At 37.7% G+C, this 26,387-nt stretch overlaps 1 pseudogene; it reads right to left on the minus strand.

Annotated features, from left to right (window-relative positions):
* Positions 1–1,402: 1,402 nt before the first annotated feature.
* The window catches only part of LOC148690534 (uncharacterized), a 96,974-nt pseudogene continuing 71,989 nt past the window's right edge, over positions 1,403–26,387 (minus strand).

Consider the following 26,387-nt stretch of genomic DNA (forward strand, 5'->3'; position numbering starts at 1 on the left):
GTTAAATCCTTTGCAAACATGAATTGTAACTAATCCTCCTCTAGGGATTCGATGTAGCCTTGCAAAGTTTGCCATGTAGTTAATTCGGAATTCGCATTTAATCTATCTATTTCTTGCTTCATTCTCCGATTTAATTGTGACTTAGTGTGTTGATTTTAATGCTTGATCATCATTTGAATTAACCACAGGTTGTTTAGCCAAGATTAAAGCACACATCATGCATAATCTTGGTAGATATGTGAATGAATGAAGGGAATGTTTTGCAAACATCCTGCCGAGTGTTCCCTTTGGTTTTGTGAAAGTTTCTTGTGCACTACATAGTCTTGATTAGGAACCAAAGTTGCACATCACAATTAGGCTCATGAGTAGAGACATTTGATCAAATCCACACATCATATGGCTGATCATATCTAAGTGAAACAAACCCAAGAAATAAGTAGAGGGATGAGTATAATCTGACTTAACAAGCATGGACTTGGCTTAGCAATGGTGAAATCGAATCTCTAGCTTCATCTCCATTTGTGCTATCTCTTTTTATTAGCTGTTGATTCATTCATTTTGTGTTTACTTCATTTCCTTATGCTTTAATTTACAATCTGTCATTTAGTTTAATCAAAACCTAAATCCCCCTTTACCTTATTGTTCAATTTAGTTAGAAATCAATTTAGTTTATGCTTTAAAGCATTTTGAGTCTTTGGTTTGTCTTAGTGTTTTAAAGTTTAGTTTTGCATTCTTTGAGTCTAGTATAGTGTTTTAGATTGTGTTTTTAGCGTTTTTGAGTCAAATCCAAGTGATTAACAATCCCTCCTAATCCCTGGTCCAGAACGATCCCTACTTACATACTTACTACAATTGTCAAAAAGAGGGTTTAATTTGTGTGCGTATAATTCTCGCATCAATGCTCTCCCAAGAAGTGACCGTTCCGGGTGCTAACTCGTATAACCAATCTTTGGCCTTCTCCAATAGTGAGAACGGGAAAGCCTTCATCTTCAAAATACTACCATCAACGTTGATTGGAGTCATGCTCGAACATACCACCTCGAACTCTTTCAAATGCTTGTTGGGATCGTCCATGGACAGTCCATGGAACTTCAGAATGTGGTGCAACAAACTTGACTTCAATTCAAATTCATCGGTCTTGTCTTGAGCCACCCTTGGGTATTGGATGCACAAGGGTGCGGCATTGTCCATTCCTGAAGCGGATAGCTCCTTGATTGTACGGTTGTCCGCTGCCATGGTGCGGACCTCTTCTTCCTCCCTTGCCGTGGGTTCTCCTTCCTCCTCAAGATTGGAAGCCGAACTAGAACTTGTTGGGTGAAGTTCTGGGTTCTTCTTCTTCTTTCTCAAAGTGCGCTCAAAATCGTCGTCAAAATCCAAGATGTTTGCACTTATAGGTTGAGAATTACGAGTCATAAACTAGTACCTACAAACAAGAAAAGAAACTAGGTCAGTAGCAAAAACAAAAAGAAAACAAAAAGAAACAACGGGGGATTAGCAAAATTGCTAATCCCCGGCAACGGCGCCAAAAATTTGATGTGATAAAAGATAGCACTCAAATTAAACCCTCTTTTTGACAATTGTAGTATAGATATAAGTAGGGATCGTTCTAGGCCGGGGATTAGGAGGGATTGCTAATCTAATGAAAATTGACTCAAAAATGTGAAAATATGTTTTAAAACACTTTAAATGACCTCACAAGACTCTTACTAACTTATATGACCAAAAACAAACTTTAAAGACTCAAAACAACTTAAAACAACCAAAAAGACTCAAACCAGACTCTAAGACTCAACTTGGACGAAAATAGGTTTGGTTTTGACTCAAAACACTCAAAAACACTAATTAGGACAGATTTGACACAACTAAATAAAGGGGATTGGGTTTTTTGACGAATTTAAGATAAAAACAAGTAACAAAAAGACTTGAATAGGATTTTGGACGAATTTGGGGATATGGATGGGTGATTAGCTAGCTAGAGGGTCCTTCTCCACATATGACACACTTGCATACAAATTGATTTCCAATTGCTTTTCGATAAACCATGAACCTCAACACCCCAGATTAACCGTGACATCACTAATTAACCCTCAGATTTTCCTTAAGTTATTGGATTGGATGACATCATACGACAACCCAAAGCATTCTTCAAAAGTTCCCTACATGACATCATAATAGAGATACAATCAAAGATCATTACGTTCAATGAAAACCATAAGTATTGACAAAGCACTTGTAACTATGACATCAGCTAGGAATTTACTTAACATGATTGTGAAAACAACCTTAACTACTTGTGAATATAAGTTTGTAACGATTATGTGAAACTCCCTTATATTCTAGCCCCAAATTCATGCATGCAAACTAAGTGTGCATCCTTAATCAACAAACAAGAATAAGTTATCCATCAAACGGTTAAGTAAATTGCATTCACAATTTATGAAATCACAACTGGAATTAATCAATTCATATTGCAAATATAATCATGGTTTCAAAGTCTCCCCTAGCTAAAACAAGTTTAGCTCCTCATGTTTACAAAACAAAGATAATTAATCTTAAACATTAAAAACAAAGATAGAATACACCTAGAAACACTCCAGGTGGCTCCTCCTTCCTTCCTTGCTGCCAACAATGGGGATTTGTGTGAATTTAGGCTCTTGAGGTGTGGTGGATGGTGTGGTGTGAATTTGTGGTAGAGGGTGGTGGTTTTTGAGTGTTGTGGCATCAAGTATTTATAGGGTGAAGGGGAGGCACGAATTTGGGATGAAAAGGAGAGGAATTAGGACTCCAAATCACCAAAGAACAAGGATACTTTCAATTAGATTCCAAGGAGGACAAGGAATGGTCTTTGTGGCAGATTCTAGAACTTCTAGAAGGGTTACATGTGGCATAAACTTAATGCACGAAAATAGGGCTTCTAGAACTTGATATTTAGGTGATTTGATGTGAAAAGGAGTCCTCTTTGAAGTTGGAATTAAGGTAGGAAAAGATTAGGATAGGATAAGATAAGATAATGTTAGAGTTAGGAAAGGATAAGGTTGGTTAGGATAGGATAAGATAAGGTTGGATAAGGTTCCTTATTTCTTGCTATTTCCTTATCTTCTTTGCATTTGGACTTCTTTCTCCAGATTTGTAGCCTTTCCTAGCCCTTCTTGACTTCAATTTCGTCCATCCTCTTTGCTCCATTGTTAAGCTATCCAATCCATGCCCAAAATTGCTCCATTTAGCTTCAAAATGCCCTTTCTTGCTCCTTTTGCCATTAGGACCTAAAAACATACGAAAATAGCTTAAAAGACTAAAATAAATAGTAATTAACTCACTAAATGAAAGGAAACAACATAACTAAGTAGCATAAATATGCTCCTATCAAATTCCCCCACACTTAGATTTTGCTAGTCCTCGAGCAAAACGAAATAAACAAAACAAACAAAACACAATCTAGACCTTCCAACATGTACCTCGGGGATTTCCAATGCAACATGACATATTAAAGAACACCACATACATAGATTTTAGTTATCCCTACCCTTGAGCGTATACCTAACCATAGTTACCACACACTAGCTCCCATTTAATCAATTAAAACATGATTTTGAATGTAGTAACATGCCTTAGAGAATCCCCCAATTCCTCACTGGATACACTCTATTTTCACACAGATTTTATGACTACACTCCCTACACTAGGTATATGTGAGAAGATTGATGTAAATATGTAAACTAATACTCACATATGTTATATCAAAGAAAGCATTTTCTGGATTTACAACAATGACATGAATATGATCTCATGAATGGAATGCTACTACTTAGAACGAGAACCAGTGATTCCATATGCTCATACTGATGCGAGATTTATACGCACACAAATTAAACCCTCTTTTTGTCAATTGTAGTATAAGTATAAGTAGGGATCGTTCTTAACCGGGGATTAGGAGGGATTGCAAATCACTTGGAAACTGACTCAAAAACGTAAAATAAAGTTAAAAACGTTCACAAAGACTCAAAGGACTCAAAACAAGTTCAAAAGACTCAAAACTGCCTAAAAACACTAACTAGGCAGTTTCTGACCTTAAACCCAATGTTGGACGAATTTAAGATTATGGTTTGATTCAAACGTAAAAACACAATATAAAACACTATACTAGACTCAAAGAATGCAAAACTAAACTTTAAAACACTAAAACAAACCAAAAGACTCAAACATCACCCAAAACACTCAAAACTGCATTAAAAACACTTTCTGGGCAGTTTTGAGCACTTTGGTGAATTTGGACGAATTTGTGTAATAAATTGAATCAAAACACTTATAAACACAAACTAAGACACTTTCTAACTAAATTGGACACTAAAGTAAAGGGGGATTTTGTCTTGATGAGATTTGAAATAACGAAACAAGATAACAAACTAGGCAGATTGTAAAAACGAATTCCTTAAAAACAAGATAATGGATGGATTAGTTAGAGGTCCATTCTCCACACATGACACATTTGTATATGAATCGATTCTCCAATTGCTTTTCATTAACTATGATGCTCAACACCCCAAGTTAACCGTGATGCACTAATTAACTCTCAAATTTTCGTTATGTTATTGAATTGGATGATGCATGCGACAATTCAAATCATTCTCCAATGGTTCTCAACATGAATGCATAGAAGAGATACAATGAGAGATCATGATGCTCTATGAAAATTATAAGTGTTGACGAGGCAATTGTAACTATGAATGCATGATACTCTTGCCAAGAATTCAATTAACGCGGTTGTGACTAGCAACCTTCACTACTCATGTTTATAAACTTGTGACGATTAGGTGAAACTCGTTTATAAACTAGCATCGAGTTTATGCATGAAGACTAAGTATGCATCCCTAATTAACATACAAAAACAAGTTTTTAATAAACATGATAATTGAATTACAATCACAACTTAACAAATCACAATTGGAAGAAATCAATTCATATTTCAAACATGTTCATGGCTTCAAACTTTCCCCTAACTAATTAGGGGTTTAGCCACTCATGATTACAACAAACTTAGAGAGTAATAACAAAGTAAACATTGAAATCAAGGAAAGGAAGTACACCTAAAAATTCCAACAACTCAAACTTGAATTGTATGAACGTTTAGGCCTCTTCTCCTCCTCTTTGTTGTTGCGGCACAAGGGGTTTTGGTGAGTTTTGGGGGATATGGATGATGTAGAATGATGTGTTTAGGGTAGGGATGGATGTAGGGGAAGGCAAGGAGTGTTTTTGGGCAGAAAATATGAAGAATGGTGAAGTATGGCAGTGTTAGAGAGGGAATGAATTTCTAGCGTGAATGAATGTGTATATGAGATGGTTTTCTGAATATGGAAGAGTTAGTGATTTGTGGCTGCAATGGATGCTTATTTATAGGTGAAAAAGAGGGAACATGACAGCTAGGAACTTGGTGGAAAGCTGGAAATGCATGTGGAGTGGCTGAAATTGTAAGGGGAATGCATGTGGAAATGATAGAATGTGTTGATGTGCAATGATGAATTGGGATGGCTGAAAATCTGGAGTGGGAGTGCATGTGGGTGTTTGGTGGCTGAAATGATGAAGGGGGAAGTGCATGTGGCTGCAATGGTAAAGGGGGAAGTGCATGTGGCTGCAATGGTAAAGGATGGGAGTGCATGTGGCTGCAATGGTAAAGGATTGTGGTGCAATGATGAAAGAACAAGTGCATGTGGCTGAATTGGTGGTGAATGATTATGAATGATTATGAATGCATGTGGATAAAAGAGGGGATATGGCTGCAAGGTTAAAGGGCTAAGGTTTAAGTACATAGAATGGGCCTAAAATAGGGTGGTTTGCATGGCAAGGGAAGGGGAGAAGGGATAAGCCATGGCAAGGTTATGTAATTGGGCTAGGGCCATTGTTTTGTGTCCTAAAGTGCCTCAATTTCGTCCAACACCTTGGCTCCAAACATAAGCTATCCATTCCAAGCCCAATTTTGCTCCAAAATGCTCCAAAATGCACCTTTTTGCTTCCTTAGCCATATGAACCTAGAAACACAATAAAATGGCATAAAGGACTAAAATAACTAAAGAAACATAACGTAAATGCACGAGAACAAGCCATTTAAGTCGCATGAATACGCTCCTATCACATACCAAAATCAAACTCCACATATTGAACACATAACATCAAGATAGAAGTTGAGGGTTGTAATGAGGCTAAGGTATTGGCTAACAAAGAAGGGTAAGGATAAACAAAAGTTCTTAAAGCAATAGTAAGCAAAGTAATGAATTTGACACTTAAACTCTCTTCAAATGGCCGAAATCAATTTGTACACACAAGGGAAGATTCATGCAACATTTAGGGTCAAATTCACTCTTTTGGACCCTTCCTTCAACAACCAACACTTGTGAGTTCATTCTCACTTATTTTTCAACTCCTTTTCTTTCTTTTGAACACTTTTCTATTTTCTTTTGATTTTTCCACGAATTTTCTCTTCTTTTCTTCTTTTTTTTTTTCCCCTTTTTTCTTTCTTTTTTTTCTTTTCTTTTTCGTGCCCTATCATCTTCCCCCACACTTGTTTTCCACCATATATTGACCAAAGGAGTTCACTCTAAGTCGTGCTTCACTATCCTTTAAGAACCAAGGTATGGAAAGTCCTATTCTAGGCTAGGTGAGGATAATGTGGCTAACAACGAAAATAGGCTTTGAAAAGGCTCAAGAGGGTTAATCCTACAATACATATGAAAAGGGATAGGCTTTTTGGCTCTGGCTTGACTAACAACTTCATCTTATTGTATGTTATGCAATCAATACCTGATGCGAGAATTATACGCGCACAAATTAAACCCTCTTTTTGTCAAATTGTAGTATAAGTATAAGTAGGGATCGTTCTGGACCGGGGATTAGGAGGGATTGTTAATCACTTGGAAACTGACTCAAAAACGTAAAAACGTAATATAAAACACTAAACTAGACTCAAAGAATGTAAAACTAAACTTTAAAACACTAAAACAAACCAAAAGACTCAAACATCACCCAAAACACTCAAAACTGCCTAAAAACCACTTTCTGGGCAGTTTTGAGTACAAACACAAATTTGGACGAAATTAAGTTAAGACTTGACTCAAGACTCTTAAAAACACAAACTAAATGTAATTCTAACTAATCTAACACTTTAAAATAAATGGGGGATTGGTTTTGACGAATTTAAAACTAAAACAGAAACTTGGAAACAAAACAGATTGTACAAATGAAATTGATGGAATAAAATGATGAAAAACTAGTTAGAGGGTTCCTTATCCACACATGAACATAAGCATATAATTTGACTCCCAATTATGACTTCAACAAACGATGAATGACAATGCTCCAAGTTAATTAGGTACGCTTAAATTAACCTTCAGATTTCCCTAGATTCATTGGATTGAATGGGATACGCATTACAACCAAATTATTCCTAATCAAAGTCCCTAACATGGAATACGCATGATAGAGACATTCAACAAAGATCATTAAGTTCAACGGAAATCATAAACATCGACTAGGCATTCATAACTATGGAATACGCATGTTAATCCAGCCTAGGGTTTACTAAACACAATCGTGACTAGCGATTTTTACTACTCATGAATATAAGTTCATAACGATTAGGTGAAATTCCCTTATATCCTAGCATCAAGTTTAGGCATGCAAATTAAGTGTCGACCCTCAACCCACATACATAAACAAGTTCTTAATCAAAACAGAAAAGTAACCCACATCTAAAGTTCATGAATTCATAACTGGAGTAAATCAAATCATAACCAACATATGTCCATGGCTTCAAATTCGCCTCTAACTAAAAAGAAATAAATTCCACATGTTTAACATAATTGAACAACAAGTTAAATTAAACATGAAAACATAAACAAGAAAAGAAAGAACAAATTGATGGAATTGAATGGATGGAAAGTTAGCTACGGGGTTCATCTCCACACATGTTACACTTGCATAATAAAAAGATTTCCAATTGCATTTCAATAAATTATGAAACTCAACACCCCGGGTTAATTAGGTCCGCTTAAATTAACCGTCAAGTTCTCCTTAAGTTAATGAATTGGATGGGTTAGCGCAACGCAATTGATGCGTGATTTATACGCACACAAATTAAACCCTCTTTTTGTCAATTGTAGTATAAGTATAAGTAGGGATCGTTCTGGACCGGGGATTAGGAGGGATTGTTAATCACTTGGATTTGACTCAAAAACATAAAAACAAAGTTAAAAACGTTCACAAAGACTCAAAGGACTCAAAACAAGTTCAAAAGACTCAAAACTGCCTAAAAACACTAACTAGGCAGTTTCTGACCTTAACCCCAATGTTGGACGAATTTAGGATTATGGCTTGATTCAAACGTAAAATAACAATATAAAACACTATACTAGACTCAAAGAATGCAAAACTAAACTTTAAAACACTAAAACAAACCAAAAGACTCAAACATCACCCAAAACACTCAAAACAGCCTTAAAATCACTTTCTGGGCAGTTTTGAGCACTTTGGTGAATTTGGACGAATTTTGGGAAATAAATTGAATCAAAACACTTTAAAACATAAACTGAACAAAGTCTAAACACTAAAGAACAAGAAAGTAAAGGGGGGGGGTTAGGTTTTGACGAATTTAAACTAAAAGAATAGATTGTAAGTAAAAGCAAAATGTAAATGTGAATGTGTGATAGAATTGAATGGAATGAAGGCTAGCTAAGGGGTTCATCTCCATACATGTTATACTTGCATAATAAAATGATTTCCAATTGCATTTCAATAAACTATGATACTCAACACCCCAAGTTAACCGTGATGCACTAATTAACCTTCAAATCTTCCTAACGTTATTGAATTGGATGATGCATGCGACAATTCAAAACATTCCCCACAAGTCCTCAACATGAATGCATAGAAGAGGTACAAGCAAGAATCATTACGCTCTATGAAAATTATAAGTGTTGACGAGACATTCGTTACTATGATTGCATGAAACTTATGCCAAGAATTTGTTTAACGCGATTGTTTATAAGCAACCTCCACTACTTGTGAATATAAGTTCGTAACTATTAGGTGAAACTCACTTATATTCTAGCGTCATATTCATGCATGAAAATTAAGCGCGCATTCTCAATAAACATACATAAATAAGTTATCAATCAAACGGTTAAACAAATTGAATCCACAACTTATGAAACGCAATTAGAAGTAATCAAATCAAAATGCAAGCATAAACATATATTTCGAATTCCCCCCTAGCCAAGGGGGGTTTAGTTGAATTTAAACATTGGAATCAAAGAAACACCTAAACATTCCAACAACTCAAACTTGAATTGTATGAACGTTTAGGCACTCTTCTCTTCCATTCCTCATACGTACAAAACAAAGAGTATTGAAATTAAACATTGAAATCAAAGAAACACCTAAACATTCCAACAACTCAAACTTGAATTGTATGAACGTTTAGGCACTCTTCTCTTCCTCTTCGTTGTAGCACAAGGTCTAAGGATAGTTTGATGGTGTGAATGGTTTGGGGAGTGGTTGGAGTGGCTGCAATGGAGGAGAAAAGTGTTTTGGTGGCTGCAATGAGGGTGTGGAGAGGTTTGGGCGAATTTCTGGAATATGGAAGAGTGTATGAATCAAATGTGTATGCAATGGATGCTTATTTATAGGTGAAATGGGGGGAACATGACAGCTAGGAGGGAATGTGGCTGCATGTTTGAATGATTAAAGGATGCATGTGGGTTGGAATTGCATGTGCAATGAATATGTGGCTGCATGTGCAAGGGGACAATCTGAAAATGCATGTGAAAGCATGTGTTGGCTGCAATGATGAAATGGATGGGAGTGCATGTGGATTAATTAATTAAAGGGAGTGCATGTGCAATGTTTTAAAGGATGGAATGCATGTGAATATGATGGAAATCTGATGGGAGATGGAATGGGATGTTTTGCATGTGAATTAAAGAGTAAATGCATGTGAATTAAAGAGTGAATGCATGTGCAATGAAAGAGTGAATGCATGTGCAATGACAGCTAGGTTGAATATGCATGTGGAATGGCTGATTTATTTGAAGATGCATGTGCAATGAAGTGGAATGACAGCTAGGTTATGATGATGAATGCATGTGGCTGATTTAATTGAATAGGAAAGCATGTGGATTTAATGGTTTAAAGGGTGAATGCATGTGGATGCATGTGTTGATGAATGGGATTAGGAAAGGTTTAAATGTCCTAAAACTAAAGGGAACAAGGTTCCAACACTTTGGTCTTCAATTAGGTCTTCAATTTCGTCCAACACTTTGGCTCCAAGCATAAGCTATCCATCCTTAGTCCAAAAGTGCTCCAAAAGTCTCCAAAATGCATCTTTTTGCTCCTTTAGCCCTTTGGACCTACAAACACACGAAAATAGCTTAAAGTACTAAAATAACTAAAGAAACATAACGTAAATGCACGAGAACAAGCCATTTAAGTCGCATGAATATGCTCCTATCAAATACCCCCACACTTATCTTTTGCTAGTCCTCGAGCAAAACAAAACAAAAGAAACCAAAAACAAAACAAAACGAACAAAACACAACCTATACCTTCCAACAATCGTCTCAGGGATTTCCAATGCACATGACAAGTTAAAAATCATTATTCCCACAGATTTTAGCCATCTTTACACTTAAGTACATTTTTAATCATAGTCACCACATACTAGTTCACAATTAAGCATTTAAAACCATGTTTTGAATGTAGTAACATGCCTTAGAGAATTCCCTCAATTCCTTACTAGATGTACTCTCGTTTTTCACACAGATTTTCTAACTTCACACCCTACACTAGTTATATGTGAGAAGATTGATGTAAACATGAAAACGAACATTCACATATATGTATCATAAAGAGAGCAATTTCTGGAGTTAATAAGCATGTTTAGGTATGATCTCATGAATGGAATGCTACTACTTAGAAGCGAGAACCAGTGACACCATAAGCTTATACCAAGTTCAAACTCCACAAATTGAAACACATAACAATCAAGATAGAAGTCAAAGGGTTGTAACGAGGCTAGGCAATTGGCTAACAATGAAAGGTGAAGGATAAGCAAACATTCTTAAAGCAATAGTGAGCAAAGTATTGAATTAGGTACTTAGAATTCCCTTTAGAACGCAGAAGTCAACTTTGAACACCCAAGGGGAAGTCACAAAACTTCGGGCCATATTCAACTTTTTGGGCCCTTTCTTCAACAATCACACTTGTGAGTCCATTCTCACTTATTTTCACTCTTTTTCTTTCTTTTCTTCTTCTTTTTCTCACATTTTTTTTTTCTTTTTCCCGTGCCTCCTTTAAGACTTAGGCACATACATACACACAAAAATCCCTTCCCCCACACTTATTTTCTGCAACATATTAATCAAAAGGAATTCATTATCCGTCATGCTTACTATGCTTCAAGAACAAGGGTACGGATGGTCCTAATCTAGGCTAGGTGAGGGGTGATGTGGGTTAACAAAGAACATGGGCTAAACAAGGCTCAACGGGGTTAAAACTTACAACATATACGAAATATGGGAAGTAAGGCTATTTGGCTATGGTGGCAACTACACAACTTCATCTTGATATATGTTATGCAATTCAATGTCATGCTTTGAATGAAACGGATATAAGTTCTAGCATTTAGTTCTATCATGATACAATTGCATTCTAAGTAGCAACCAAGCAAGGATAATGAGATCATGCAACAACTTTAGAAAACAAAGAATCACAGAAAATAACTCTCCAAAGAAAGTAATGGCTCGAGTCTCACAGGGATGTAGCGTTATTATGAGTTTCTTCCTTCAAGCATGTTACAAAAACGAATTTTTCTTTTATGATTGCATGTGAAGTCATACATTATAACCATAACCAAGCATATACCAAGAGTAAATCAAACTTTCATCCATGTTTATAACTCTCTTTAACAGTCATGCAATTACAAACCAAATCCTTATCATTGTGTTGGAAGGTACCCTAAGACACAAACACACAAAAACGACTCAAAACACTCTTTTTAGGCTTTTTAAAACATGTTTTTCAACTTTTTATGTGATTTTCGAAGTTATAAAACAAAACATACTAAAAACACTCTAAGACAACTTAAAAACACCTTAAAACAGCAAGGAACAACATTTGAAGTAATGGGTGATAAAATCCCACGAATTTGCATTAAATATACTTAGTTACCCCCCCACACTTAAATCAAACATTGTCCTCAATGTTTTAAGCATAGATTTAAACAAAGCATAAGTAAACACACAAAAAGCATTTAAACATACTAAACATGGCAGAATGTAATTAACAAAGAGAAGAGTTTAGGGACGCAAATCTGGTTATGGAGTGTAAATTCCCTCTTCTCCTTGGTAATTGCATTGAGGCTTTGATCATAGTGACTCCACAGGCTTACTCTTGAACTGGTTTCCGCCCATCATTGATTTTCCTTTGTGCTACTGTTGAACTGGGCAGCAGGATTCTTTTGGTCTCCTCCACTTGTTGATTTTCCTTTGTGCTACTGGGTTGGAGGATTCTTTTGGTCTTCCCCGAAGGTCTGAGCTTACCCCTTTGGTCTGTTTCTTTGTTCAATCTTTCCAATTCGTATTGAAAAGGGTTGGAGGATAACTCAGCCTAAGTTTGTCTCCACATGCTTCAATGTATCATTTTCACTTGCCTTACTCGCTCCCCTTTGCAGAAGTGGTCCCTTCTCTGGAAGTGTATCAACCGTTGAAGATGACTACTCGAGAGCAACGCTAGGTAAGCAATCAGGAATAGATTCCAGGCAGTTGGCTCCAGATCGGAAGACTGACTCCAAGTGCCGGCTGATTGCTTCTTTTACTTTGCCATGCGAGTAAGAACAAGGACAAAGAAAAAGACAGGGAAAGAGCATGATATGAGATACTTTTGCTTTTGACCTTGATGATATGAGATACCTTTGCTTTTGAAGAAGCGGTGAATGAATCAGCATACTTCAATCCGCCGTTTCCTCCTGGGTCCTCTGTACTCCAGGCATCTGGTATCATCTTTGGGGAAGAACAAAGAATTGAGTATTTCGAAAGGCTTTGCTGGGAGTGCGCCCTCAGAGGTGAGGGAGAGTTGGGCATTTTCTTCAGGTTTGCCTTGCCATAAAAGACGAAGGTCGACATATATAAAGATAATATCAAGTGGTGGTACTGTTCTTTTACCCTTGTCGACAAATGTCTCTTCGATATCAGAACGACGCCTCTTCGATTTCTGAGCAGGCGCCCCTTCGATTTCTGAACGACGCCCCTTCTCTTTCTGAACGACACGTGGTAGTGCAGATGCGGCTCCTTTTGACAAAGCTGCACGCGTTTTCTGAAAAGCAGAGAAAACGTCGCCGAACTTTGCGCTTGTCGGCTAAAGACGTGTAGTTGCGATGATGGCCTCCACGTGTTTTCAGCTTTGTCAGAAATCTTTTGACAAAGTTGAACGCGTTTTCTGAAAAGCCGAGAACGCGTCGCCTAAATTACGCCGGAAATTCCGGCTTTTTGAATTGGTGGACGCGTCGCCTTGGCTTTTTTATTGAGCTATCGATCACCACAACAAACACACTCTGAAGATTTCCCATTCTTGAAAATCGACTCCGGGCCTTTGAAATTTAACTCCATCCCTTCTCTTTGAACACTTTTGAAAAATGGCAAACTCATCGAACCTTAGCTTGGAATTGAGCCTTAGCAGTGATACGGGCGCGCCGCGTCAAGGTAACGTATGGCGCCCTTCTTTCTTATCTTCTAACGGTCCTCTTTCAGGTGAAGACTCCGTGATGCAGGACGCCACAACAGCTACAATAGTAGCTAGGAACCTCCTCACTCCAAAAGATAGTAGGCTGCTGTCAGGACGGTCCGATGAGTTGGCCGTTCAAGAGTCGCTCGCACTTAGTGTTCAGTGTGCGAGTTCTGTGTCCAACATGGGCCAACGCCTGCTTGCCCGCTCCCGTTAGGTGGAATCATTGATGGCAGAAGTGGAAAGTCTTAAGCAAGAGATCCAGCAGCTTAAGTACGAGAATAGAAGTTTGCATGTGCTTGCAAACAACTATTCGACGGGCATGAAGAGGAAGCTTGATGAGCTGCAAGAGTCTGAAGGTCGGATTCACAGTGACCGTCAAAGGTTTTCGTCTTTCCTCCAGAGGCACCTTTTTCCTGGCTCATCCAGCGCTTGGCCAAGTATTGAGGCCTGGAATGCTCTAGCTCCGATGCCTCCCGCTCCGATGCCTTCCGCTCCGATGCCTCCCGCTTCTATGCCTCCCGCTTCTATGCCTCCCGCTTCTGCGCCTTCCGCTTCTGCGCCTCGTAGTGGGGCTTCAAGTAAACAACCTTTGTGAAGCTCCACCTTTCTCCATGTTTAGTATTTTTTTTTTTTTTTTTTTTTTTTTTTTTTTTTTTTTTTTTTTTAAATGCATAAATAAAATCAAACGGCATGGAATTTGTCCTTGAATGGAGGGTGATACTTGAAGTGAACCGGCATTGGTTTGAATTCTAGTGTAGGTGCCTGATTCATAAAAAACAGTAGGTTAGTATAAAATGTAATGGAATTTGGAAAAGATAACTTACTTGTTTTGTCCGACAAGAACTCAATGACAAACACCACTTCTTTGAAAGTTTCAAGGATATTGGACTTGGCCAGATTGCATGTGATGGTTTCAAGAACGTCCTCTTTGATGAATTCATGACATTCTCTACTTTTCACCTTTGGAAGGGCTTCCGAGGTGTCTTTTTCACTTTCTTCTTCCTTGGAATTCATGAACCTGCAAGGAATAGGAATATTAGTTGGAACGGGGTTAGAACTAATTGGAACAACCTTACTTGAATTAGATGGCGTAGGAGCAATAAGTGCTTCCAGCAAAGGTGCTTCAAATTCTCCCTTCGGTTTTACAATGGTTGAACTAGGGAGTTTGCCTTGGTCGCAAAATTGTCCTACGAACTCCGCGATCTGCCTAATTTGCTTTTCCAAGTGGTCCAACCTTTTGTCTTCTTGTCGAGCCTCATTGTCTTGATTTTGTGAGCCCTGCACCAAACAAATTAATTCGTTAAGCTTTTGATTATAATCTACTGACGAACTTAAGTTTTGTTGGGCATATTGAATATGAGGTTGTGGTGGCTGCCAATATCCTCCTTGTTGAGCATTTTGAGGTTCCCACCACATAGAGTTTGAATGATCACTCCAATCCGAATTGTAAGTATTGGAAAACACGTTATTCCTTGATTGAAGATTCAATATATCAACTCTTTGCATTTGAGACCTTTCCATGAGCTGTGACAAAAGAAAAGCATTATCAAGTGCCATGTTGTTCTTCTCTAGTATTTGAATTCAACAAACAAAACACAAATCAAAAACTAAAACTAAAATACATAACAGAAACAAACAATCCAAGAGATTAGCAAATTTGCTAATCCCCGGCAACGGCGCCAAAATTTGATGCGTGATTTATACGCACACAAATTAAACCCTCTTTTTGTCAATTGTAGTATAAGTATAAGTAGGGATCGTTCTGGACCGGGGATTAGGAGGGATTGTTAATCACTTGGATTTGACTCAAAAACATAAAAACAAAGTTAAAAACGTTCACAAAGACTCAAAGGACTCAAAACAAGTTCAAAAGACTCAAAACTGCCTAAAAACACTAACTAGGCAGTTTCTGACCTTAACCCCAATGTTGGACGAATTTAGGATTATGGCTTGATTCAAACGTAAAATAACAATATAAAACACTATACTAGACTCAAAGAATGCAAAACTAAACTTTAAAACACTAAAACAAACCAAAAGACTCAAACATCACCCAAAACACTCAAAACAGCCTTAAAATCACTTTCTGGGCAGTTTTGAGCACTTTGGTGAATTTGGACGAATTTTGGGAAATAAATTGAATCAAAACACTTTAAAACATAAACTGAACAAAGTCTAAACACTAAAGAACAAGAAAGTAAAGGGGGGGTTAGGTTTTGACGAATTTAAACTAAAAGAATAGATTGTAAGTAAAAGCAAAATGTAAATGTGAATGTGTGATAGAATTGAATGGAATGAAGGCTAGCTAAGGGGTTCATCTCCATACATGTTATACTTGCATAATAAAATGATTTCCAATTGCATTTCAATAAACTATGATACTCAACACCCCAAGTTAACCGTGATGCACTAATTAACCTTCAAATCTTCCTAACGTTATTGAATTGGATGATGCATGCGACAATTCAAAACATTCCCCACAAGTCCTCAACATGAATGCATAGAAGAGGTACAAGCAAGAATCATTACGCTCTATGAAAATTATAAGTGTTGACGAGACATTCGTTACTATGATTGCATGAAACTTATGCCAAGAATTTGTTTAACGCGATTGTTTATAAGCAACCTCCACTACTTGTGAATATAAGTTCGTAACTATTAGGTGAAACTCACTTATATTCTAGCGTCATATTCATGCATGAAAATTAAGCGCGCATTCTCAATAAACATACATAAATAAGTTATCAATCAAACGGTTAAACAAATTGAATCCACAACTTATGAAACGCAATTAGAAGTAATCAAATCAAAATGCAAGCATAAACATATATTTCGAATTCCCCCCTAGCCAAGGGGGGTTTAGTTGAATTTAAACATTGGAATCAAAGAAACACCTAAACATTCCAACAACTCAAACTTGAATTGTATGAACGTTTAGGCACTCTTCTCTTCCATTCCTCATACGTACAAAACAAAGAGTATTGAAATTAAACATTGAAATCAAAGAAACACCTAAACATTCCAACAACTCAAACTTGAATTGTATGAACGTTTAGGCACTCTTCTCTTCCTCTTCGTTGTAGCACAAGGTCTAAGGATAGTTTGATGGTGTGAATGGTTTGGGGAGTGGTTGGAGTGGCTGCAATGGAGGAGAAAAGTGTTTTGGTGGCTGCAATGAGGGTGTGGAGAGGTTTGGGCGAATTTCTGGAATATGGAAGAGTGTATGAATCAAATGTGTATGCAATGGATGCTTATTTATAGGTGAAATGGGGGGAACATGACAGCTAGGAGGGAATGTGATGCGTGATTTATACGCACACAAATTAAACCCTCTTTTTGTCAATTGTAGTATAAGTATAAGTAGGGATCGTTCTGGACCGGGGATTAGGAGGGATTGTTAATCACTTGGATTTGACTCAAAAACATAAAAACAAAGTTAAAAACGTTCACAAAGACTCAAAGGACTCAAAACAAGTTCAAAAGACTCAAAACTGCCTAAAAACACTAACTAGGCAGTTTCTGACCTTAACCCCAATGTTGGACGAATTTAGGATTATGGCTTGATTCAAACGTAAAATAACAATATAAAACACTATACTAGACTCAAAGAATGCAAAACTAAACTTTAAAACACTAAAACAAACCAAAAGACTCAAACATCACCCAAAACACTCAAAACAGCCTTAAAATCACTTTCTGGGCAGTTTTGAGCACTTTGGTGAATTTGGACGAATTTTGGGAAATAAATTGAATCAAAACACTTTAAAACATAAACTAAACAAAGTCTAAACACTAAAGAACAAGAAAGTAAAGGGGGGGGTTAGGTTTTGACGAATTTAAACTAAAAGAACAGATTGTAAGTAAAAGCAAAATGTAAATGTGAATGTGTGATAGAATTGAATGGAATGAAGGCTAGCTAAGGGGTTCATCTCCATACATGTTATACTTGCATAATAAAATGATTTCCAATTGCATTTCAATAAACTATGATACTCAACACCCCAAGTTAACCGTGATGCACTAATTAACCTTCAAATCTTCCTAACGTTATTGAATTGGATGATGCATGCGACAATTCAAAACATTCCCCACAAGTCCTCAACATGAATGCATAGAAGAGGTACAAGCAAGAATCATTACGCTCTATGAAAATTATAAGTGTTGACGAGGCATTCGTTACTATGATTGCATGAAACTTATGCCAAGAATTTGTTTAACGCGATTGTTTATAAGCAACCTCCACTACTTGTGAATATAAGTTCGTAACTATTAGGTGAAACTCACTTATATTCTAGCGTCATATTCATGCATGAAAATTAAGCGCGCATTCTCAATAAACATACATAAATAAGTTATCAATCAAACGGTTAAACAAATTGAATCCACAACTTATGAAACGCAATTAGAAGTAATCAAATCAAAATGCAAGCATAAACATATATTTCGAATTCCCCCCTAGCCAAGGGGGGTTTAGTTGAATTTAAACATTGGAATCAAAGAAACACCTAAACATTCCAACAACTCAAACTTGAATTGTATGAACGTTTAGGCACTCTTCTCTTCCATTCCTCATACGTACAAAACAAAGAGTATTGAAATTAAACATTGAAATCAAAGAAACACCTAAACATTCCAACAACTCAAACTTGAATTGTATGAACGTTTAGGCACTCTTCTCTTCCTCTTCGTTGTAGCACAAGGTCTAAGGATAGTTTGATGGTGTGAATGGTTTGGGGAGTGGTTGGAGTGGCTGCAATGGAGGAGAAAAGTGTTTTGGTGGCTGCAATGAGGGTGTGGAGAGGTTTTGACGAATTTCTGGAATATGGAAGAGTGTATGAATGAAATGTGTATGCAATGGATGCTTATTTATAGGTGAAATGGGGGGAACATGACAGCTAGGAGGGAATGTGGCTGCATGTTTGAATGATTAAAGGATGCATGTGGGTTGGAATTGCATGTGCAATGAATATGTGGCTGCATGTGCAAGGGGACAATCTGAAAATGCATGTGAAATCATGTGTTGGCTGCAATGATGAAATGGATGGGAGTGCATGTGGCTTAATTAATTAAAGGGAGTGCATGTGCAATGTTTTAAAGGATGGAATGCATGTGAATATGATGGAAATCTGATGGGAGATGGAATGGGATGTTTTGCATGTGAATTAAAGAGTAAATGCATGTGAATTAAAGAATGAATGCATGTGCAATGACAGCTAGGTTGAATATGCATGTGGAATGGCTGATTTATTTGAAGAGGAAAGCATGTGGATTTAATGGTTTAAAGGGTGAATGCATGTGGATGCATGTGTTGATGAATGGGATTAGGAAAGGTTTAAATGTCCTAAAACTAAAGGGAACAAGGTTCCAACACTTTGGTCTTCAATTAGGTCTTCAATTTCGTCCAACACTTTGGCTCCAAGCATAAGCTATCCATCCTTAGTCCAAAAGTGCTCCAAAAGTCTCCAAAATGCATCTTTTTGCTCCTTTAGCCCTTTGGACCTACAAACACACGAAAATAGCTTAAAGTACTAAAATAACTAAAGAAACATAACGTAAATGCACGAGAACAAGCCATTTAAGTCGCATGAATATGCTCCTATCAAATACCCCCACACTTATCTTTTGCTAGTCCTCGAGCAAAACAAAACAAAAGAAACCAAAAACAAAACAAAACGAACAAAACACAACCTATACCTTCCAACAATCGTCTCAGGGATTTCCAATGCACATGACAAGTTAAAAATCATTATTCCCACAGATTTTAGCCATCTTTACACTTAAGTACATTTTTAATCATAGTCACCACATACTAGTTCACAATTAAGCATTTAAAACCATGTTTTGAATGTAGTAACATGCCTTAGAGAATTCCCTCAATTCCTTACTAGATGTACTCTCGTTTTTCACACAGATTTTCTAACTTCACACCCTACACTAGTTATATGTGAGAAGATTGATGTAAACATGAAAACGAACACTCACATATATGTATCATAAAGAGAGCAATTTCTGGAGTTAATAAGCATGTTTAGGTATGATCTCATGAATGGAATGCTACTACTTAGAAGCGAGAACCAGTGACACCATAAGCTTATACCAAGTTCAAACTCCACAAATTGAAACACATAACAATCAAGATAGAAGTCAAAGGGTTGTAACGAGGCTAGGCTATTGGCTAACAATGAAAGGTGAAGGATAAGCAAACATTCTTAAAGCAATAGTGAGCAAAGTATTGAATTAGGTACTTAGAATTCCCTTTAGAACGCAGAAGTCAACTTTGAACACCCAAGGGGAAGTCACAAAACTTAGGGCCATATTCAACTTTTTGGGCCCTTTCTTCAACAATCACACTTGTGAGTCCATTCTCACTTATTTTCACTCTTTTTCTTTCTTTTCTTCTTCTTTTTCTCACATTTTTTTTTTCTTTTTCCCGTGCCTCCTTTAAGACTTAGGCACATACATACACACAAAAATCCCTTCCCCCACACTTATTTTCTGCAACATATTAATCAAAAGGAATTCATTATCCGTCATGCTTACTATGCTTCAAGAACAAGGGTACGGATGGTCCTAAGCTAGGCTAGGTGAGGATGATATGGGTTAACAAAGAACATGGGCTAAACAAGGCTCAACGGGGTTAAAACTTACAACATATACGAAATATGGGAAGTAAGGCTATTTGGCTATGGTGGCAACTACACAACTTCATCTTGATATATGTTATGCAATTCAATGTCATGCTTTGAATGAAACGGATATAAGTTCTAGCATTTAGTTCTATCATGATACAATTGCATTCTAAGTAGCAACCAAGCAAGGATAATGAGATCATGCAACAACTTTAGAAAACAAAGAATCACAGAAAATAACTCTCCAAAGAAAGTAATGGCTCGAGTCTCACAGGGATGTAGCGTTATTATGAGTTTCTTCCTTCAAGCATGTTACAAAAACAAATTTTTCTTTTATGATTGCATGTGAAGTCATACATTATAACCATAACCAAGCATATACCAAGAGTAAATCAAACTTTCATCCATGTTTATAACTCTCTTTAACAGTCATGCAATTACAAACCAAATCCTTATCATTGTGTTGGAAGGTACCCTAAGACACAAACACACAAAAACGACTCAAAACACTCTTTTTAGGCTTTTCGAAGCATGTTTTTCAAATTTTTATGTGATTTTCGGAGTTATAAAACAAAACATACTAAAACACTCTAAAACAACTTAAAAACACCTTAAAACAGCAAGGAACAACATTTGAAGTAATGGGTGATAAAATCCCACGAATTTGCATTAACAACATTAGTTACCCCCCCACACTTAAATCAAACATTGTCCTCAATGTTTTAAGCATAGATTTAAACAAAGCATAAGTAAACACACAAAAAGCATTTAAACATACTAAACATGGCAGAATGTAATTAACAAAGAGAAGAGTTTAGGGACGCAAATCTGGTTATGGAGTGTAAATTCCCTCTTCTCCTTGGTAATTGCATTGAGGCTTTGATCATAGTGACTCCACAGGCTTACTCTTGAACTGGTTTCCGCCCATCATTGATTTTCCTTTGTGCTACTGTTGAACTGGGCAGCAGGATTCTTTTGGTCTCCTCCACTTGTTGATTTTCCTTTGTGCTACTGGGCTGGAGGATTCTTTTGGTCTTCCCCGAAGGTCTGAGCTTACCCCTTTGGTCTGTTTCTTTGTTCAATCTTTCCAATTCGTATTGAAAAGGGTTGGAGGATAACTCAGCCTAAGTTTGTCTCCACATGCTTCAATGTATCATTTTCACTTGCCTTACTCGCTCCCCTTTGCAGAAGTGGTCCCTTCTCTGGAAGTGTATCAACCGTTGAAGATGACTACTCGAGAGCAACGCTAGGTAAGCAACCAGGAATAGATTCCAGGCAGTTGGCTCCAGATCGAAAGACTGACTCCAAGTGCCGGCTGATTGCTTCTTTCACTTTGCCATGCGAGTAAGAACAAGGACAAAGAAAAAGACAGGGAAAGAGCATGATATGAGATACTTTTGCTTTTGACCTTGATGATATGAGATACCTTTGCTTTTGAAGAAGCGGTGAATGAATCAGCACACTTCAATCCGCCGTTTCCTCCTGGGTCATCTGTACTCCAGGCATCTGGTATCATCTTTGGGGAAGAAGAAAGAATTGAGTATTTCGAAAGGCTTTGCTGGGAGTGCGCCCTCAGAGGTGAGAGAGAGTTGGGCATGGTTCTTCAGGTTTGCCTTGCCATAAAAGACGAAGGTCGACATATATAGAGATAATATCAAATGGTGGTACTATTCTTTTACCCTTGTCGACAAATGTCTCTTCGATATCAGAACGACGCCTCTTCGATTTCTGAGCAGGCGCCCCTTCGATTTCTGAACGACGCCCCTTTGCTTTCTGAACGACACGTGGTAGTGCGGATGCGGCTCCTTTGACAAAGCTGCACGCGTTTTCTGAAAAGCAGAGAAAGCGTCGCCGAACTTTGCGCTTGTCGGCTAAAGACGTGTAGTTGCGATGATGGCCTCCACGTGTTTTCAGCTTTGTCAGAAACCTTTTGACAAAGTTGAACGCGTCTTCTGAAAAGCCGAGAAAGCGTCGCCAAAATTACGCCGGAAATTCTGGCTTTTTGAATCGGTGGACGCGTCGCCTTGGCTTTTTTATTGAGCTATCGATCACCACAACAAACACACTCTGAAGATTTCCCATTCTTGAAAATCGACTCCGGCCCTTTGAAATTTAACTCCATCCCTTTTCTTTGAACACTTTTGAAAAATGGCAAACTCATCGAACCTTAGCTTGGAATTGAGCCTTAGCAGTGATACGGGCGCGCCGCGTCAAGGTAACGTATGGCGCCCTTCTTTCTTATCTTCTAACGGTCTTCTTACAGGTGAAGACTCCGTGATGCAGGATGCCACAACAGCTACAATAGTAGCTAGGAACCTCCTCACTCCAAAAGATAGTAGGCTGCTGTCAGGACGGTCTGATGAGTTGGCCGTTCAAGAGTCCCTCGCACTTAGTGTTCAGTGTGCGAGCTCTGTGTCCAACATGGGCCTACGCCTGCTTGCCCGCTCTCGTCAGGTGGAATCGTTGATGGCAGAGGTGGAAAGACTTAAGCAAGAGATCCAGCAGCTTAAGTACGAGAATAGAAGTTTGCATGTGCTTGCAAATAACTATTCGTCGGGGATGAAGAGGAAGCTTGATGAGCTGCAAGAATCTGAGGGTCGAATTCACAGTGACCGTCAAAGGTTTGCGTCTTATCTCCAGAGGCACCTTTTTCCTGGGTCATCCAGCGCTTGGCCAAGTATTCAGGCCTGGAATGCTCTAGCTCCGATGCCTCCCGCTCCGATGGCTTCCGCTCTGATGCCTCCCACTTCTATGCCTCCCGCTTCTACGCCTTCCGCTTCTGCGCCTCGTAGTGGGGCTTCACGCAAACAACCTTTGTGAAGCTCCACCTTTCTCCATGTTTAGTATCTTTCTTTCATTTTTTTATTTTTTTATTTTTTTATTTTTTTTTTTAACATAAATAAAATCAAACGGCATGGAATTGGTCCTTGAATGGAAGGTGATACTTGAAGTGAACCGGCATTGGTTTGAATTCTAATGTAGGTGCCTGATTCATAAAAAACAACAAGTTAGTATAAAATGTAATGGAATTTGAAAAAAATGACTTACTTGTTTTGTCTGACAAGAACTCAATGACAAACACCACTCCTTTGAAAGTTTCAGGGATATTGGACTTGGCCAGATTGCATGTGATGGTTATGACTTGTCCAATGTCATCAAATTCAACTTCTTTGGGCATTGTTGTCTCAAGTATATCCTCTTTGATGAATTCATGAAATTCCCTACTTTGCACCTTTAGAAGGTCTTCCAAGATGTCTTTTTCACTTTCTTCTTCCTTGGAATTCATGAACCTGCAAGGAATAGGGATATTAGGTGGAATGGGGTTAGAACTAATTGGAACAACCTTACTTGAATTAGATGGCGTAGGAGCAATAAGTGCTTCCAGCAAAGGTGCTTCAAATTCTCCCTTCGGTTTTACAATGGTTGAACTAGGGAGTTTGCCTTGGTCGCAAAATTGTCCTACGAACTCCGCGATCTGCCCAATTTGCTTTTCCAAGTGGTCCAACCTTTTGTCTTCTTGTCGAGCCTCATTGTCTTGATTTTGTGAGCCCTGCACCAAACAAATTAATTTGTTAAGCTTTTGATTATAATCTATTGACGAACTTAAGTTTTGTTGGGCATATTGAATATGAGGTTGTGGTGGCTGCCAATATCCTCCTTGTTGAGCATTTTGAGGTTCCCACCACATAGAGTTTGAATGATCACTCCAATCCGAATTGTAAGTATTGGAAAACACGTTATTCCTTGATTGAAGATTCAATATATCAACTCTTTGCATTTGAGACCTTTCCATGAGCTGTGACAAAAGAAAAGCATTATCAAGTGCCATGTTGTTCTTCTCTAGTATTTGAATTCAACAAACAAAACACAAATCAAAAACTAAAACTAAAATACATAACAGAAACAAACAATCCAAGAGATTATTCCCGCCTGTCACGCGGGTGACCCGGGTTCGATCCCCGGCAACGGCGCCAAAATTTGATGCGTGATTTATACGCACACAAATTAAACCCTCTTTTTGTCAATTGTAGTATAAGTATAAGTAGGGATCGTTCTGGACCGGGGATTAGGAGGGATTGTTAATCACTTGGATTTGACTCAAAAACATAAAAACAAAGTTAAAAACGTTCACAAAGACTCAAAGGACTCAAAACAAGTTCAAAAGACTCAAAACTGCCTAAAAACACTAACTAGGCAGTTTCTGACCTTAACCCCAATGTTGGACGAATTTAGGATTATGGCTTGATTCAAACGTAAAATAACAATATAAAACACTATACTAGACTCAAAGAATGCAAAACTAAACTTTAAAACACTAAAACAAACCAAAAGACTCAAACATCACCCAAAACACTCAAAACAGCCTTAAAATCACTTTCTGGGCAGTTTTGAGCACTTTGGTGAATTTGGACGAATTTTGGGAAATAAATTGAATCAAAACACTTTAAAACATAAACTAAACAAAGTCTAAACACTAAAGAACAAGAAAGTAAAGGGGGGGGTTAGGTTTTGACGAATTTAAACTAAAAGAACAGATTGTAAGTAAAAGCAAAATGTAAATGTGAATGTGTGATAGAATTGAATGGAATGAAGGCTAGCTAAGGGGTTCATCTCCATACATGTTATACTTGCATAATAAAATGATTTCCAATTGCATTTCAATAAACTATGATACTCAACACCCCAAGTTAACCGTGATGCACTAATTAACCTTCAAATCTTCCTAACGTTATTGAATTGGATGATGCATGCGACAATTCAAAACATTCCCCACAAGTCCTCAACATGAATGCATAGAAGAGGTACAAGCAAGAATCATTACGCTCTATGAAAATTATAAGTGTTGACGAGGCATTCGTTACTATGATTGCATGAAACTTATGCCAAGAATTTGTTTAACGCGATTGTTTATAAGCAACCTCCACTACTTGTGAATATAAGTTCGTAACTATTAGGTGAAACTCACTTATATTCTAGCGTCATATTCATGCATGAAAATTAAGCGCGCATTCTCAATAAACATACATAAATAAGTTATCAATCAAACGGTTAAACAAATTGAATCCACAACTTATGAAACGCAATTAGAAGTAATCAAATCAAAATGCAAGCATAAACATATATTTCGAATTCCCCCCTAGCCAAGGGGGGTTTAGTTGAATTTAAACATTGGAATCAAAGAAACACCTAAACATTCCAACAACTCAAACTTGAATTGTATGAACGTTTAGGCACTCTTCTCTTCCATTCCTCATACGTACAAAACAAAGAGTATTGAAATTAAACATTGAAATCAAAGAAACACCTAAACATTCCAACAACTCAAACTTGAATTGTATGAACGTTTAGGCACTCTTCTCTTCCTCTTCGTTGTAGCACAAGGTCTAAGGATAGTTTGATGGTGTGAATGGTTTGGGGAGTGGTTGGAGTGGCTGCAATGGAGGAGAAAAGTGTTTTGGTGGCTGCAATGAGGGTGTGGAGAGGTTTTGACGAATTTCTGGAATATGGAAGAGTGTATGAATGAAATGTGTATGCAATGGATGCTTATTTATAGGTGAAATGGGGGGAACATGACAGCTAGGAGGGAATGTGGCTGCATGTTTGAATGATTAAAGGATGCATGTGGGTTGGAATTGCATGTGCAATGAATATGTGGCTGCATGTGCAAGGGGACAATCTGAAAATGCATGTGAAATCATGTGTTGGCTGCAATGATGAAATGGATGGGAGTGCATGTGGCTTAATTAATTAAAGGGAGTGCATGTGCAATGTTTTAAAGGATGGAATGCATGTGAATATGATGGAAATCTGATGGGAGATGGAATGGGATGTTTTGCATGTGAATTAAAGAGTAAATGCATGTGAATTAAAGAATGAATGCATGTGCAATGACAGCTAGGTTGAATATGCATGTGGAATGGCTGATTTATTTGAAGAGGAAAGCATGTGGATTTAATGGTTTAAAGGGTGAATGCATGTGGATGCATGTGT

The sequence above is a fragment of the Pyrus communis genome, chromosome 15, assembly GCF_041283825.1.
Source record: "Pyrus communis isolate YQ-2024b chromosome 15, ASM4128382v1, whole genome shotgun sequence".
NCBI lineage: Eukaryota > Viridiplantae > Streptophyta > Magnoliopsida > Rosales > Rosaceae > Pyrus > Pyrus communis.